General features: G+C 45.1%; 1 protein-coding gene across 18 annotated transcripts in view; it reads left to right on the top strand.

The window, feature by feature from the left end:
• The window catches only part of SIPA1L1 (signal induced proliferation associated 1 like 1), a 335,579-nt gene that overhangs the window by 130,697 nt on the left and 187,874 nt on the right, over positions 1 to 17,008 (top strand). For 10 of the 18 annotated variants that reach the window (XM_075927300.2, XM_075927304.2, XM_075927312.2 and 7 more), the window contains one exon: positions 2,338 to 2,446. The exons of the other annotated variants lie outside the window; for them this stretch is intronic. The gene's annotated coding sequence lies outside the window, so the exon portion shown is untranslated. The remainder of the gene's footprint in view (positions 1 to 2,337; positions 2,447 to 17,008) is intronic. 18 annotated transcript variants of the gene reach the window in all.

Here is a 17,008-nt window from a genome sequence, read left to right as displayed (position 1 = left end):
ATTGATGAAGATATTGAACAGAACTGATTCCAAAACAGAGACCTGAGGAACCCCATTTGTTATGCCCTTTCAGCTGGATTGTGAACCATTAATAACTACTCTTTGAGAATGGTTATCCAGCCAGTTGTGCACCCACCTTATAGTAGACCCATCTAAGTTGTATTTGCCTAGTTTGAGAAGATGATCATGCAAGACCATATCAAATTCCTTACTAAAGTCTAAGTATACCAGGTCCACCACTTCTCCCTTATCCACAAGACTCGTTATCCTATCAAAGAAAGCTATCAGATTGGATTTACATGATTTGTTCTTTACAAATCTATGCTGGCTGTTCCCTATCACCTTACTATCTTCCAGGTGTTTGTAGATGAATTCCTTAATTACTTGTTCCATTATCTTTCCTGGCACAGAAGTTAAACAGAGTGGTCTGTGGTTTCCTGGGTTGTTCTTATTTCCCTTTTTTATAGATGGGCACTTATATTTGCCCTTTTCTAGTCTTCTGGAATCTCTCCCAACTTCCATGATTTTTTCAAAGATGATAGCTAAATACCTCCTCTATCAGCTCCTTGAGTATTCTAGGATGCATTTCATCAGCCCCTGGTGACTTGTAGACATCTAACTTTCCTAAGTGATTTTTAACTTTTTCTTTTTGTTAAATTTTGGTAAATTTTGAAATCTAGTGTTTTTTTTCTTTTAACAGATGATTGGGTAAGTTAAATAGCCAAGTGTTTATCTTAAAAATAGCAGACTTACCCAGCATTGCTTGGTCCTTGCGGGTAGGGGGCTGATAGTATGGGGGTGCAGGAATCAGGGCAGGACCCTGGGGATGGGGAGGGGAAGTGTAGAAAGCTGGGGTTTGTGAAAGTGAGAGTTGTGGGGTGAGAAGGGGCTTAAGGCGTGGGTCCCATCTAACATGGGCCTTTTTTCCCCCAGTCCTCCCCTCTGGCTACCAAGGACATTTTTTCTCCCCCAAACCATCTCCCCTCTAGCTGTCAGTGGCCTCCTCCACCCCCCCCCCCCCCCCTCCCTGCTATGACCAAGGGCTGGGAAGGGGAAAAAGGTTTGGTGCAGGGGGCGTAACTTACTTGGTGTACTGGCAGGCAAGATGATGGAGATCCAGCCTGCTGGCCACTCGCTTGGGGTACAGCCCTTCACAGTGAACACTCTGCAGAATAGCTCTCTCCTGTGTGCTCACTGCCACCAGTGGCCACTCTCATATCATGTGTCTCCAAACAGCAGCCCCTTCTTTTGTATGTTAGGGAAAACAGTTCCTTTCTCAGGGCTTCTGGTTGTCCTGTCACTACCAAACCCTGACCTTGGTTTAACTTAGGAGAAGAGGAAGCTGCATACCAAGTTTGTTGGCCCCAAGCTCTTACTGTTTAGGAAGAGTTCTTTAAATAAATGGACTTGCAGACAGACAAACTCTAAAATATATATAGATGGCCATAGTTTTTGGTGCCAGATGTTATATTCAAGCCAACCTCTTACAGAAAATGTGTACATATTTGAAAATGCACTTTGATCCTAGAATTGTGTAGTTAGCTTTTTATGTAATCTTATATTAAAAAAGAACAAAGGTAGCAAATGAGGCACCTCAAAAGTCAGGAAATAATGTAGTTAAGACTTCCTGGTCAGGCACCCTTAAATTATATCATCACATTATATAGGGTGGTCAAATATTGGAATAAATTGCCAAGGGAGGTGGTGGAATCTCCCTCTGTGGAAATATTTAAGAACAGGTTAGATAGACATCTGTCAGGGATGGTGTAGACGGAGCTTGGTCCTGCCTTGAGGGCGGGGGGCTGGACTTGATGACCTCTTGAGGTCCCTTCCAGTCCTATTATTCTATGATTCTATGATTATTTTCCTGTTGAACTTTTCCCTCATTCAGAGTATAGATGGGATGGTTTCTGGTGAATGAGGCACCTATTTAGTATTTTATTTTGTCGTATTTGTCCAATGAATATAACCTGTCTGTCTCACTACACGCATTCTGCCTTAAACAACTCAAATATGCTCAGTTTTGTTGGTGTAAATTCAAAGAAGAGGAGTTAATTTAACTAGATTTACTGCAGGTAATAGTAAATCTATTTTTGCCCAAAATAAAGCATAAACCTGCAAGAGATGGCTCATTCACTATATATCCCTGACTTAATGTTTGTGCATGAGTCTAACCCATGTGGTGAATGATGCAGGGATATAGTAATGATCTGTATACATACAAGGGTAGTTAGGGTTGGATGAACAACCTTCACTTTGCCATTTCCTGACTTTTGAGTGCTTCACTGTGTAACTTTGATATTTTAAATATTTTAATGTGGATTCTTTTTTTTAAAGGCAAATAATAAAATTGAAACGTGAAATTCTTTGCTAGATAGCAGAAGAACTGTGTGATAGTCAAAAGGCACGCTGAGTTAGACAAAATATCGAATCACCTGTTGTCCATGTAAGTATCTGAAATATCTTTACTTTTTTTTATATGTTCTATTCTACAAGTGAGTGTAAATTACACTTAAGTTATTTGTTTATATAAAGAATGGATGAGTAACTTGACACTAAAAAAACACACCATCATTTTTAATTTGGAGAAAAATATCTGCATGTATGCCCAGAGTTTTAACAATCTATGCCTTGGGCAAATAAAAACTTAACCACACGATTGCAATCTTGGAACTATTTCTCTGAAATAATTAAACTTTCTTCCTCAAACGGCAGTGCTTTGCAAACTAGAGCTGGTTTTGATTTCTTTAAGTTTCAGTATCTGTATTTGTTCTCATTCTCTTCATATTTTGCATAGTTTAAACCAGTTTTCCACAACCAAACAGAAAAAAGCCCTCTCATTCCCAATACCATTGAACAGAAACATGATCAGGAAAAAAAAAAAAAATAAAAAAACCACAAACAACATTTAACTGTGAAAATTTGGGGAAATTTTTCAACTACTGGAAAAGTAAATGATTAGCTGTTTATCATTTTATACTCCATAATAATTCTGATTTGTACATATTTGGTATGTTAAAATGCATTTATTTAGGTAAACGTGTAACTGCTGAATAGGCTGCAATTTCAACATAACATCAGTTAGCACCAATCTTTAATACTGTCCGTGTTGAGAGAGAAGAATGCCCCCTTCCAAATTCTTAGCATCTCCTTCATTAGTGTCTAAGGTCTGCAGATATGGGGCATGGTATGAAAAATTTGGTATTGACTATTTAATATATATTAATTGGTAAAGCTAATGACTTAAATACTCCTTTCCTAATCTCTGATAAAAATGTAACAAGTATTTAAAATGAAAGAAATATAAGTGTGATGTTTTTAACTTAGCCAACACCAATCCTGATTACGAAAGCTCATGATATTGTATATTTTTGTTAGTCTCTAAGGCAGTGGTCTCCAACCTTTCTACACCTAAGATCACTTTTTAAATGACAAAACAAACCAAGATCTGCTGCCCTAACCCTTCCTCGAAGCCCTGCCCCTTTCTCTCTGTTCTCCTCCTCTCCATCACTTGCTATCCCCAACCCTCATACTGCTGCTTTTTTTCCCAATTCTACTGTAGGAAGAGGTTTTTCCAACATTTGGCCTGTTTAGACTGGACCAAATGTAAGAAAAACCCCTTCTTTTGGAAGCCCCCTTATTCCTCGTGGAAAGAGGAATATATGGGTTACCTCTTCCACTAAAAAAAGTGGAAGAACAAACGCATCCCTGGATGCAGAAGAGTTTTTCTGGGATATTTCCGGATTCTGAAAAACTCCTGCAGTCTAGCCTTACCCTCGCTGGGTTGAGACCGGATGTATAGGCTCTGGGGTGGGAATGAGGGATTTAGGTGTGGAAAGGAGTGAGAGGTGCAAGGTCTGGGAGGAAATCTGGATGCAGGAGGAGGTGGAGAAGGGAACGCTGACTCGGGGAGGGGGCTCCAGGCTGGGCAGTGATGGGGTCATATGGTGGGTTGGGGTACTAAGCAAGCCACAGGCTTGTGGATATGAGGGTGCAGGAATTTGGGTTGGGGTATGTGAGGGGCTCAGGGCAGGGGGTTCCAGTGTATGATAAGTTCAGATCTAGGGTCTGGGGCTGTTGTAACAGGCTGGCTGAAGCCTGCACTATGGGCGGCGCGGCCCCATCCAATCTGCCAGCTGGCGAAGGAGCAGAGCGCTGCTGGGGATGGGGAACTGTGGCGGTTCTCAGTGCCGGGCTGCCTGCGTGCAGCTGCGGCGTGAGGAGGTGGAGCGCCGGCAGACGCCAGGACGCTGGCATGATGTGGCCCCGCCTATTTTAAAGGACCATGACAGCTCAAGTCTGGCTGCGTGTCCCTGGCTGCGGCGTGCGGCGGAGCCAGGCCCCGCCCTGCAGGCTCCAGTCCTGCCACGGCCTCAGCCCCTCGCTGGCGAGAGACTGCTCCCTGCCAACTGCCTGGCTCACTGCGCCCGCCCCGCGCCCCATCTGGCTCCCGCTGCCCATTCACCACGCTGCCCCTGCACCCCAGATCCCCTGCTCTCCCTCTGGCTCTGCGCCACTCTTGCACCCCACACCTGCTCCCCCCGATCCCTGCTCCCCCCCCAGCTCTGTGCTGCCCGTTCCCTGCACTGCCCCTAGATCACGATCCCTCTGCCCCTCCCATTCCCCGTGCCTCCACCATACCCCACACACTGTTCCCCGCGATCCCTGCGTCCCTCTGCCACTGTTCCTCCTGTTCCCCATGCCACACCTGTCCCCCCCACACTTTTCCCTGCACATCTCTGGCTCTGTGCTGTCCCTGCACCCTGTTTCCCCTGTGGTGCCCATAGGGAGAGGCTGGACAGGGCAGGGAAAAGGCTTCTGTGACCCAGCAGCGAGTGAGGGGGGGACTTCACTTGAAGCGCTTTTGCCTTTATGGGAAAAAAATGAATGGAAATGCTATTTGATATTTATAGGGCTAAAATGCTGGGACAAAAATGAAAACAAAAAAAATTGCAAAATGCAAATGTGTAAAAGACAACAAAAAAGGCGGGGGGAATGTTTTGCTTGGCCCTGGGGGAGGGAAAGCGGCTGGGCTGGGCTGTGGGGAGGGGAGGAGGAAAATATAGGGAAGGGGCTTGTGCTGAGGGGAGGGGGAGGAGAGGAGGTCAGGAGAAGAAGAAAGAGGAAGGCACCAAGGGTGTGTCTAGACTACATGCCTCCTTCGACGGAGGCATGTAGATTAGCCAGATCGGAAGAGGGAAATGAAGCCGCCATTAAAATAATCGCGGCTTCATTTAAATTTAAATGGCTGCCCCGATCTGCCGATCAGCTGTTTGTCGGCAGATCGGGGCAGTCTAGACGCGACGCGCCGACAAAGAAGCCTTTCTTCATCGGCACAGGTAAGCCTCGTGAAACCAGGTTTACCTGTGCCGATGAAGAAAGGCTTCTTTGTCGGCGCATCGCGTCCAGACTGCCCCGATCTGCCGACAAACAGCTGATCGGCAGATCGGGGCAGCCATTTAAATTTAAATGAAGCCGCGATTATTTTAATGGCGGCTTCATTTCCCTCTTCCGATCTGGCTAATCTACATGCCTCCGTCGAAGGAGGCATGTAGTCTAGACACACCCTATGTGACAGGGGTTCAGGTGAGACAAATCCCAGGGGGCCAAGTGTAGACAATGAGGAAAAGGGCAGGAGGGGAGAGGTGTCAGTGGGAGGGGGGCACAGGGTGATGCCGGGAGAGGAGAGAGTAAGGGCACTGGGGGCTAGAGGGAGGAGGGGGAGGTGCTGGGAAAAGGCTTGAAAGAAAGAGTGGGCATGAGGAAGGTGGGGATGGAGCAAGGCATGTGTGAGAGTACAGGGGACTGGGGGTAGAGGCTGCTGAGGGGGTGGGTATCGGAAAAAGAGGGCAAAGGGGGCAGGGAAAAAGAGGGAAGGGGGAGGAACCAGGAGTGTGCAGGTGCCAGGGGATTCTGGGGGCGAAGCAGAAGGGGAGACACCTGCAGGGGAGGGACCAGCACCAGAGGAGAGAGGCAGGGCAGGTGTGTAGAGGGAGGTGTTGCGAGGGGATGAAGAGGGGTAGCTCACATGATCAGTGTGGGGCTACTGGAGGAGTGGGCACAGAGGGGAGAGAAGGGCTGGTGGAGGGGGGCAGGTCTCAGGAAGGCTGAGGGCAGCGAGGAGGGCAGGAGTCAGGACAGTAGAGGAGGGTGAGGGCTTGGGAGGCAGCAGGCACCGAGGGAGCTGATGGAGCAAGGGGAGGAGACATGGCAGCAGAGAGAAAAGGTAGAGGTTTATAAGGTATTTATTAATAACTTGGGTGATATTTATTAAGAACGTATTAGTAATTGCTGTTCTTGTTCTTATTCTTATTCGGAATTTATGCCATAAAAAACCACTTTTTTGGGGGGAGGGAGGATGGCGAGTCCCTTTTTTGTCTGGCAAGTAGGGTTTTCCATAATTTGTCGAGCTCTGGTAATGTGGCCCCAACTGTGCTGGTGGGAGCAGGAGACATGGTATTGGGGAAGGGTGCCAGGGGGTACCGGGACAGGGTGCTGGGTAGGATGCCAATGGGTGCTGGGGCAGGGGACAGGGTGCTTGTGGGTGCCAAGGCAGGAGACTAGGTGCCAGGGCAGGGGACAGGGTGCTGGGGCAAGGTGCCAATGGGTGCTGGGGAAAGGGACGGGGGCTGGGGCAAGGGACAGGGTACCGGGGGAAGGGCCTGGGGCAAAGGACAGGGTGCCAGTGGGTGGTGGGGCAGGGTACTTGTGGGGGTCTGGACAGGGGGAGTGGACAGTGACCAGTACCTGGGGATCCTGCAGCTGCAGGCCAAAGCCCAGGAAGTGCATGGGCTGCTCCCCCGAGCCCGAAACAGTAGCACGGTACCTGAAACACTGGTTTGTCGTGTGCCTGATGCCTTCCTGTGTGTGTGGGAGGGGGAGGGGGAGTCCCAGACGCGCCAGTGCTACCTGGCGCACTGGAGATTTTATTCCACTCTGCCTTCATGGGGGGGGGGGGGGGGAGCGGGGAAGGGAGTCCCAGACCTGTGTGCGGGGAAGGGCTTGGGTGTCCAGGACTGCGCTGGCTCTGGCTGCTCAGGCAGCTCATGCTGCCGCAGGGAGGGGAGAAGTAAAGGTGCAAGCTTCCCGAGCGGTTGCGGTTGGCATGGTCTGGGACTCCCCTCTCCTCCGCAGGCAGATAGCAGGGGAATCAAGTCACCAGCACGCTGGCTCCAGCTGCTCAAGCGGTTGGGGCTGGTGTGGTCAGGGACTCTCTCCCTTCCCCCCCCCCCGCCCCCCCCCCCCCCCCCCCCCAGGCAGGAAGCAGGGGGATAAAATCTGAGCAGCTGGAGCCGGCATGCTGGGGACTTGATTCCCCTGTTGCCTGCCTGTGGGGGGGGGGTCCCAGACCACGCCAACTGCAACCACTCGGGAAGCTTGCACCTTACTCCTCTCCCCGCGGCAGCACGAGCTGCCTGAGCAGCCAGAGCCAGCACAGTCCGGGACACCCAACCCCTTCCCCACGTGTAGGAAGGCAGCAGAGGAATGAAGTCTCCAGCGTATGACAGACCCACATTTTAGGTACCACGTCAGCTGTTCGGGGGGAGGAAGAGCAGCCCACGCACTTCCGGTACCAGGTGTGCGGCTGTAGAACTCTTCCCATCCCGCTGGAAGCCTGCGCTACCCCGTTGTTCCTGGAGGTAGCATCAGTGTGGCATTCATCTTGGGGGTAGGGGCATTGAGGGGAGGGCCCCCAAAAGCCTCGCAATCGATCCTGGGGGCCAGACCAGTCAACCAGCAGATTGCGATTGACGGGTTGGTGACCACAGCTCTTAGTTATCACAGGACTACTCATTGCTGATAAAAGATCTGAGCAAAAGTGGATTTTCATTTAATTGACATGTATGGGTTTAGAATTATGGCTGTCCTTAGCTGGGATCATTTCCGTCAATGGAAACTTTGATTTTGTCCTCTAGATATACAGCAAATGAACTGTCAGCCCTTCCAGATTATAATACTGTGCTAAATCAGACATAGGATTGTCTTTCTGAATAATGGTGCAGTGCTTGTTCCTTTCCATTTCTCTCACTTCATCTCCTCAGTGCTTCCCTTTCCCTCTACCCTTTGTTGAGAATCAGAAGTTATACATAAGCCTAAGTTTGATATTTAAAGGAAAACTCTGCTGTTTTCCAAAACAGTGGCCTAAAAGCTTTCAGATTTATATTTTCAGTTTTCTTTTAAAAGTTTCAAATTCTGGCCCAAGGACTTACAGTGCAGCTTTAAGGCCATTTGTATTCCTGGTAATCTTAGGAATTCATCACCATCTTGTTTTGATTTGTACGCACGTGCATTTGCAAGCAAATATTTTCCCGTTGTATGGATGATGTCTTTGTTTCTATATGTGTGCATATATCTCTGTCTCTATCCTTATATGTCATGTGGCTATAGCTATTTTAATCCCAGGATATTAGAGAGAGAAGGTGGGTGAGGTGATACCTTTTAATGGACCAACGTCTGTTCAAGTCAGTGTAAATTACATTTCTTAATGATATGAAAGTGAGTCCCTTCCCTGAATAAGTTACATCTTAAAAGCTGTATTCGTGCCATATTGTGTCAGCAGAAGAGTCTTTCACCAACATAGATTCTACTCTCGCAGAGTTGGAATAATTATGCTGACTGGAGAAAACTTTCTTGTTGGCATAATATATCTTCACCAGATATGATACAGTGCATGGACATGCCCTGAGAGATCCATTCAAAATACATCACTAAACTCATCAGTTTCATCCTCTACCCGTATTTTTATGTTCAGCAACACTTTGTCTAAATCATGGACACAGACATCAGTACTGAGATGACCTTTCAATATACTATCATCCTCTGGACAAATGCGCCACAAAACCAATGATATACCTAAGATGATGATGTTTTTATCCTCTAAAGGTATGGTTTAAATTCCTTCATAGATTTCTACCACAACTTTCTGCAACTTCATTAAACTCCCTTTGGAACACTCATAGACTAGCATCAACATCCCGAACATTACATTCACGTTCAGCAGTGGTGTGACACTGCATAGCAGGGTACCAGCTCAAACCTAGGTGGCAGGCTAGGTTGCTCACACACTGATAGAAACCAAAGAAATGTTAAAAGGTGTTCAGGCCAATTAATTTCTTAGATTATTAAAAAGGGAAATGTTATGACATAGCATTTATGTGGCATATGCCCCAATAGTTACATTAGTGCTAACAGCCTGATAATTAGTGAAATGCTGTTATCGTCACTCAGCTAAAAGTTTATTTGTATTGGACTTAGTTATGCCTAGATCTAATGGATGTATCCGTGTTTAGATATAAGTTCACTTAATATGTAAAACTTTATGAAAAACTAATGAAGGGTTGTTTCTGGCTATCACATCGTTTACCTTCTGGAGATTGGAGCCTTGAAAATGTCAACTTCAGAGCAAGAGCCATTAAACAACGATGGATTTACAGCCTCAGTCTGTATTTTTGTCATCAAAGAATGCACCCATATGAGTTAAGATGCTTGTCAACATGTCTTTTATGAGCAGATGCTATAAATATTGATTCAGAGGAATAAGCCTGTATATGTGGACCAATTAATTCTGAAAAGGTAGAATTCTGAGGAAGTAGACAGAGGTCTTCAAAAACATTTTGGGCAATTCTGAGACACTTATTTAGAACCAACAGATACTACATCTCTGCTATCATTTGGAATATAAGCTCTGACTCATCTGTTTATGTATTTTAACCACTTTAGCCTCTCAGTATCACTAATTTCTTTTTTCTTAGTAAACTAACTAAAGATTTATTAGCTAAGAGATTAGCTATCATCATTGTTCTTAGTGTGAGATCCAGAGTATCTGTTGACCTGGAGCAAGTGACAAATCCTTTGGGGTTGGGAGTAACCTAATGTGTGGTGAATTCTTATTTTAATAACCTTTTATCACAAAATACAGTTTGTCTGGGTTGTAGAGTAGGGGTTAGAAAATCAAGGGGGACTGTGACTCCATGGCTAGTATAGTAATCCAGGAGTGCACAGTGGTGGTGGTTTGAATGCTTGCTCATGCCCATTCAGCTTAGGTGTGTGTACATACCACATGCACTGGTACCAGAAGATTTTTCTTCAGCAGTATCCATAGGGGACTGGATCTGGCACCTTCTTGCCATGGTATATGGGGCAGTAGCAGCTCCCCCCACCCTCCGTTCCTTCTTGCCAGTACTGACAATGCTGGAGCTGTTACTGCTTAAGCTAACACTGTTGCTTCTTTTTCATTTGAACTCACTTTGTTACAGAATACGTAGTTTTCAGCTAAGGTATACTATTTTATGATTACAGACTTTGCAAGTCCTGTTTGGGACCCTGTGCCCCAGGCTTTAAGCCCTGTGATCACTGTAAGAGGCCCATGCCTTTTAATGAGCCACATAACAGCTATTTATGGTGCTTAGGTGAAAGCCATATCAGCCACATAGGCTTGTTGGTGAATGACAAAGAATCCATGTTAATTCTGATACATAGGATAGACTTCATCGGAGCGGTGCTCAACTTGATCCCTGTCCAAGCATTCCTGCCATTAGAAAGATTTAGGGCATTAGCGGACCTCATTGCAGAAGTATCCATGTTTCCTCTGATTCCACATCCAGGGTTTGCTTGCGTCTCCTAGGTCATGTGGCAATGTGTACATATGTGGTGCACTATGCCAAGCTCCAGATATGATCCTTGCAGCAGTGGCTGGCAACAGTCTACTCCCAGTCCAGGTACCCACCTGGAAAAAGTAGTCCCTATCCCCACACCGATACTAACCTCACTATGATGGTGGACCAGCCCCACGAATATCCGGGAAGGGGAGTCCCCTTCATCAGCACTCCTCACTCCATTGAATTTTATCAGAGGGGTAGCCATGTTAGTCTGGATCTGCAAAAGTGACAAGGAGTCCTATGGCACCTTATAGACTAACAGATGTATTGGAGCAGAAGCTTTTGTGGGCCCACTTCTAGCAGCTGATCTGGACGTGTGAACACCAAGAGAGAAGAAACTGCTTTTGTAGTTGGCTAGTTGGTGTCAAATTTGCAGATGAACTGTAGCTCAGCAGTTTCTCTTTGAAGTCTGGTCTTGAAATTTTCTTTGCTGCAGGATGGCTACCTTTAAATCTGCTACTGTGTGTCCAGGGAGATTGAAGTGTTCTCCTACAGGGTTTTTGTATGTTGCCATTCCTAATATCTGATTTCTGTCCATTTATTCTTTTACGTAGGGACTGTCCAGTTTGGCTGACGTATATAGCAGAGGGGCATTGCTGGCACATGATGGCGTATATTACGTCAGTAGATGTGCAGGTGAATGAACCAGTGATGGTGTGGCTGATCTGGTTAGGTCCTGTGATGGTGTACTGGTGTAGATATGTGGGCAGAGTTGGCATGGAGGTTTGTTGCATGGATTGGTTCCTGAGTTAGAGTTACTGTGGTGCGGTGTATAGTTGCTGGTGAGAATTCACTTCAGGTTGGCTGCTTGCCTGTGGGCGAGGACTGGCCTGCCTCCCAAAGCCTGTGGAAGTGAGGGATCATTGTCCAGGATGGGCTGTAGATCACTGATGATGCATTGGAGAGGTTTTAGCTGAAGACTGTAGGTGATGTCCAGTGGTGTTCTGTTGGTTTCTTTCTTGGGCTTGTCTCGTGGTAGGAGGCTTCTGGGTACATGTCTGGCTCTGTAAATCTGTTTCCTCACTTCCTCATGCGGGTATATATTTTCAAGAATGCTTGGTGAAGATCTTGTCGGTGTTGGTCTCTGTATGAGGGGTTGGAGCAAATGCGGTTGTACCTTAGTGCTTGGCTGTAGACAATGAATCGTGTGGTTGTCCAGGATGAAAGCTGGAGGCATAAAGGTAGGCATAGCAGTCGGTAGGTTTTCAGTATAGGGTGATGTTTGTGACTGTCACTTATTTGCACAGTGGTATCCAGGAAGTGGATCTCTTGTGTAGAGTGGTCCAGGCTGAGGTTGATGGTGGGGTGGAAGCTGTTGAAATCGTGGTGGAATTCTTCCAGAGTCTCCTTCCCATAGATCCAGATGATGATGATGTCATCAATGTAGCGTAAGTAGAGAAGGGGCGTTAATGGACGAGAACTGAGGAAGAGTTGTTCCAGGTCAGCTGAGGAAGCGTTGTTGGCATATTGTGGGGCCATGTGGGTGCCCATAGCGGTGCCACTGGTTTGGAGGTATATATTGTCATCGAATCTGAAATAGTTGTGTGTGAGGATAAAGACACAGAGCTCAGCCACCAGTTGTGCTGTGGCATCTTTAGAGATACTTTTCCTGACAGTTTGTATTCCATCTATGTGTGGGATGTTTGTGTAGAGAGCCTCTGCATCCATGGTGGCGAGGATGGTGTTTTCTGGAAGATCACCAATGCATTGTAGTTTTCTCAGGAAATCGGTGGTATCACGGAGATAGCTGGCAGTACTGGTGGCGTAGGGTCTGAGTAGAGAGTCCACATATCCAGACCGTCCTTCAGTGAGAGTGCCAATGCCCAAGATGATGGGGCATCCAGGATTTCCACATTTGTGGATCTTGGGTAGTAGATAGAATAACCCCCGTCGGGGCTCTAAGGGTGTGTTGATTTGTTCCTGTGCTTGTGTAGGCAGTGTCCTGAGCAGATGGTGCAGTTTTTTAGTGTACTCCTCAGTGGGATCTCAGGAAAGTGTCCTGTAGAATTTGGTATTGGAGAGTTGTCTGGCAGCCTCCTTTTGGTAGTCAGACCTGTTCATGATGACAACAGCACCTCCTTTATCAGCCTCTTTGATGATTATTATATCAGATTTGTTTCTGAGGCTGTGGATGGCATTGCGTTCTGCACAACTGAGACTGAGGCAAGTGATACTGTTTTTCCACAATTTCTGCCTGTGCACGTCGACGGAAGCAATCTATTTATAGGTCCAGACTGTCATTTCAACCCTCAAGAGGAGTCCATGTGGAGTTCTTCTTTTTGTGCTGTTGGTGGGAGGGTATCTGTGTGTCAGTGTGCTGTTCAGTGTTGTGTTGAAAGTATTCTTTGAATCGGAGACAGTGAAAGTAGGCTTCCATATCACCGAACAACTGTATCATGTTTGTTCGGTGGTGGGGCAAAAAGAGAGTCCCCACAAACTTGTTTATGAAAGTCTCCAGATTGGAGAGCTCTTTTTTGATGTTTTCCTGTTTGCTGTACAGGATGCTGATCAGGTGGTTCCTCAGTTTCTTTGATAGTAGCTTTCCTGTGGGCAGTGGCATGAGCTAAACGAATTTCCAAACTGCAAGACTTGAGTCCAGAGCTGCTGTCTTCTATAAGGACAAGGTTCAGCTCTGGCCCCACCCAGCTTTTCTTTCCAAAGTCATGTCTACTTTTCATATGAGCCAGGACAACTTCCTTTCTGGCGCACATCTCAATCCAGGACATCTGTTGAGTTGCAGTGTGGTCCTCTGTACACACATTCATGGCCCACTATGTCATCACTCAGCAGGCCAGAGGCACCACTGGGTTTGGCAGTACTGTGTTGCAATCTACATGTCTATGAGCTCCTGCCTGCCTCCATGGGTACTCCTTGGAGTCACCCAAGTTCAATGGACATGAGCAAGCACTCGAAGAAAACAGTTCCCTTTTTCTGTAATGAGTATTCATTGTGATTGGTAGCTTGTGTGAGGGCTCTGGGTGGCACTTACTTCAATGAGGGATGAGGAGCTCCCTGGAAACAGCAAAATTCCCCTCCTTCAGCTCCTACCTCTGCGTGCTGGCTCTGCCTGCTGGCACTACTCCACATGCCCATTGGCCATGGTTTCTAGCCAGTGGGAGCTGCAGAGCTGGGGTTTGGAACATGGGGCAGTCAGCAGAGCTAGGAGCTAAGGGAGGGACATGTCACTGCTTCTGAGCAGCCAGGTAGGGAACCTGCCAACCTCCCCCGTCACTGGCCCAGGACCATTGTGGGTCCAATGTGATCACATCTGTGGTGCTCCCCGAATCACTTCCAAGCACCCATAGCACTTCCAAGCACCCATAGCACCCCTTCTGCTGCCCTCCCCCCAAGGTTTGGTCATGAATACATAGTACCAGTCCATGGCGGGATTACAGGTGTGAATTTATTTGTGATCTGTCCATGACTTTTACTAAAATACCAATGACCAAAACACCTCCTTAACTAGAACCATACTCAGTGGAGGCCCAATCTTGAACCCTCGCTTCTGGATTTCAGCCATGGCTCACAATTGGAAGCAAGCTGCCCATAGACAAGAACATGCTAACTAAAAGCAATACCAGATCCTGCCAGAACAACAGATGCAAAAACATACCTTCACTGCTGTAGTTGTGGCTCCACCATCCCCAAGAAAAGCCCCACACTTTTCAAGATCTGTGGATCCTATGTATGCATATCACAACATTTGGTATACCTCATTACTGCATTAAATGCTCCAATAATATCTATGTGGGTGCTCTCGAATGAACTCGCACAGGAAAAAATGATAAAAGATTAAAAACACCTTATTTGCTGGCTGTGGATGAATACTTTCCACAAAGTGATTACTCTGTATCTGACCTATCAGTCTACATCCTCAAAGGAAAACTGCACCATATTTTCAAAAGATGAGCCTGGGAGCTTAAATTTATTACTTTGCTAAACACAAAAAATCATGGACTTAACAAAGAGACTGATTTTATGGCTTATTATAACAATCTGTAAATCAGTAAACCCCCCTTTTTTGGTCTTATCACTATAGAGGTGCTAATGAGTCACTCTGCCTTGAATAGTTCCTTACAATATGTGCTTATGATAAAGAATCTATTCCACCCTGCATTTTGTTATGAAGCTGGAAACACCTTTCCCAGACTTGAAGATCTTTGTGTGGGGAACAAGTTAGTGCTTGGTTCCCTCCCCCTCCCCCCGCGCAGAAGTTGGTGAAATAAAAAATATTACTTCATCCTCCTATGTTTAAGGAAATATCTACCAATTACCATAGAACAATTCAGCATAGGTTGATGTTTAAAGACACAACAGTCGTAATAGAGAAAATAATGAATGGATGATAATAAAATCAATGTTGTGCTAATTTCCATAAAAGGATTTGGAAGCAGATTTTGGGTTCTTTTCACACTGTCAAATATTGCTACTTAGGGATCTCTGCAGCTTACCTAGTGATTATAACGCTGTATCTAGATCTGTACTTTTCCCCTGAACCCTGAGACACGTCAGTATTCTTCAGTTAAGGAGTCCCTTTCTTAGGATGGTATTGTATAACATATTTTGCATTTTTATTCAGTTTCTAAAATGACACTCTTGCAAAAATATAAGAAGGTAATTAAACATTTTCCTGTCAGTAGCCAAGTTCTTAAAAAAGAGACAACTGAAGTATCACACTGTACCGGATCCCACAGAGCATGATAAAGGATTGCTGTGTTTAATTTTGCTTATCATTTGGATCTTTTTATTGACCAAATTTGCCTTCTAAATTTTGCTTTAGTAGGCTCCTCCTGGCACAGTACTTGGTTTATAACAAACAGGTGCTATTTGTATTTTAATAGGCTAAACCTTAAAATGTTTATTTAACAAGAAACTTAAGTGTTTTCAAATAGTTTTGAAATAATTCATCAGCACTGTTAATTCCCTTTTAGAAGTTAGATTTTCCGTATCCATTTAATCCTCTATTGATTAAAAAAGACTGTCTAATGGAATTTGAATGTTATGTGAAAAGGGGTGCATGATTCTGCCAGTTTATTTATAGACCTATGTCAGCATCCAAAAAATTGCCTATGCAATTGAGACCCTTGTAGACAGTTTAGTAGCAATGCAAAACAATGAATAGTCATTGAGACTGGACTATTATCTCGTTACTGGAGATGGGTCTGTAAAAGTAACAAGTGAAACATATTGGTAGAATATTATAAGTGAACCTGCCATTGTTTACTTTCTTCCTATGAAGTGGTTAAAATATTTCATTTTCAGTGCTGTATCTCTGGTACCTTTCACAGATATTTGATCTGCAAAGGACTATTAAAAATTAGGTATATATCCCTTTTTTTAAAAATTTTCTCTCAGGGGTGGCCCCAGAGCGTCATCACACCCCTCCCTGTTCCCCATGGTGCTACCTCACTAACTAGACCAGTGTCAGCCCTCCCATAGTGTCAGCAATATTGATGCCCCAGAGGCATTCCAAAGCAAAAATAATACACCGTCCCTTCCTCCTCCCAGAGTAGCTAAGATTTAGTTGGGGAATTTATAGTACTGGTCATTGACAAGTGAATTTTTGGACCTGTCAATTTTTGTTTATTGCCTGTGACCTGTCCATGACATTTATTAAAAATAGCCATGATTAAATCTTAGCCTTACTCATAGATATTGTAAGTTCTCTTAGATTAATTGGGGGTGGAAAGACATCAGTGATTAATGTTCTAGTGAAAATAAACTAAATGGGGTAAAGGAAAAACAAATTAAAAATGGCATATTATACTGTATTCCTAAAAATAGTTTTCCCTTGTAGTTGCTTAGTTTTCACTTCCTTGTTTCAGTAGCAGTTGTCCATGCATCATAAGTCTTCCAGGATCTATCAGACATCCAATTTTTCAATATGAAAAACCATTGGAAAGGTATCTTCTCTGCCATATATCTGCCACTTTACCCTTTTTCTTTTTTAAAATGGAAAAGGGAAAGGAGACCCAGCTTATAGACTACCTTTATAAAGCTAATGTTTTCTTTTATTACAGGACACTATTACATTTATTTACAGAATGTACAATCCAAAAGTAGCCAAATAAATCATTAATATTACATTCCTATTGACTATAGTAAAGTTACTTATATGACAGTAGTTTGTTTGCAGGAATGAAGCCTAGAAATTTTCAATTGAACCAAACACAATCTGTGCAACAGTATTAAATATTTTCCTCAAATAGGTATAGTCCAGTAATTTAGAACAGACTTAAGTAGTCCAAACAATTGGTTATGACAGCGCATAAAAAGTGGTTCGAATTATCAAATATATGTAAAGAATGGCATGTGTTATCCATTACACTAGAAGGGAAATCTACCAGAGG

Source organism: Pelodiscus sinensis, chromosome 5, assembly GCF_052426305.1.
Source record: "Pelodiscus sinensis isolate ZL-2025 chromosome 5, ASM5242630v1, whole genome shotgun sequence".
In the NCBI taxonomy this organism is placed as follows: Eukaryota; Metazoa; Chordata; order Testudines; family Trionychidae; genus Pelodiscus; species Pelodiscus sinensis.
Note: the sequence above shows the minus strand (reverse complement) of the source record. Positions and strands in the feature narration are given on the sequence as shown.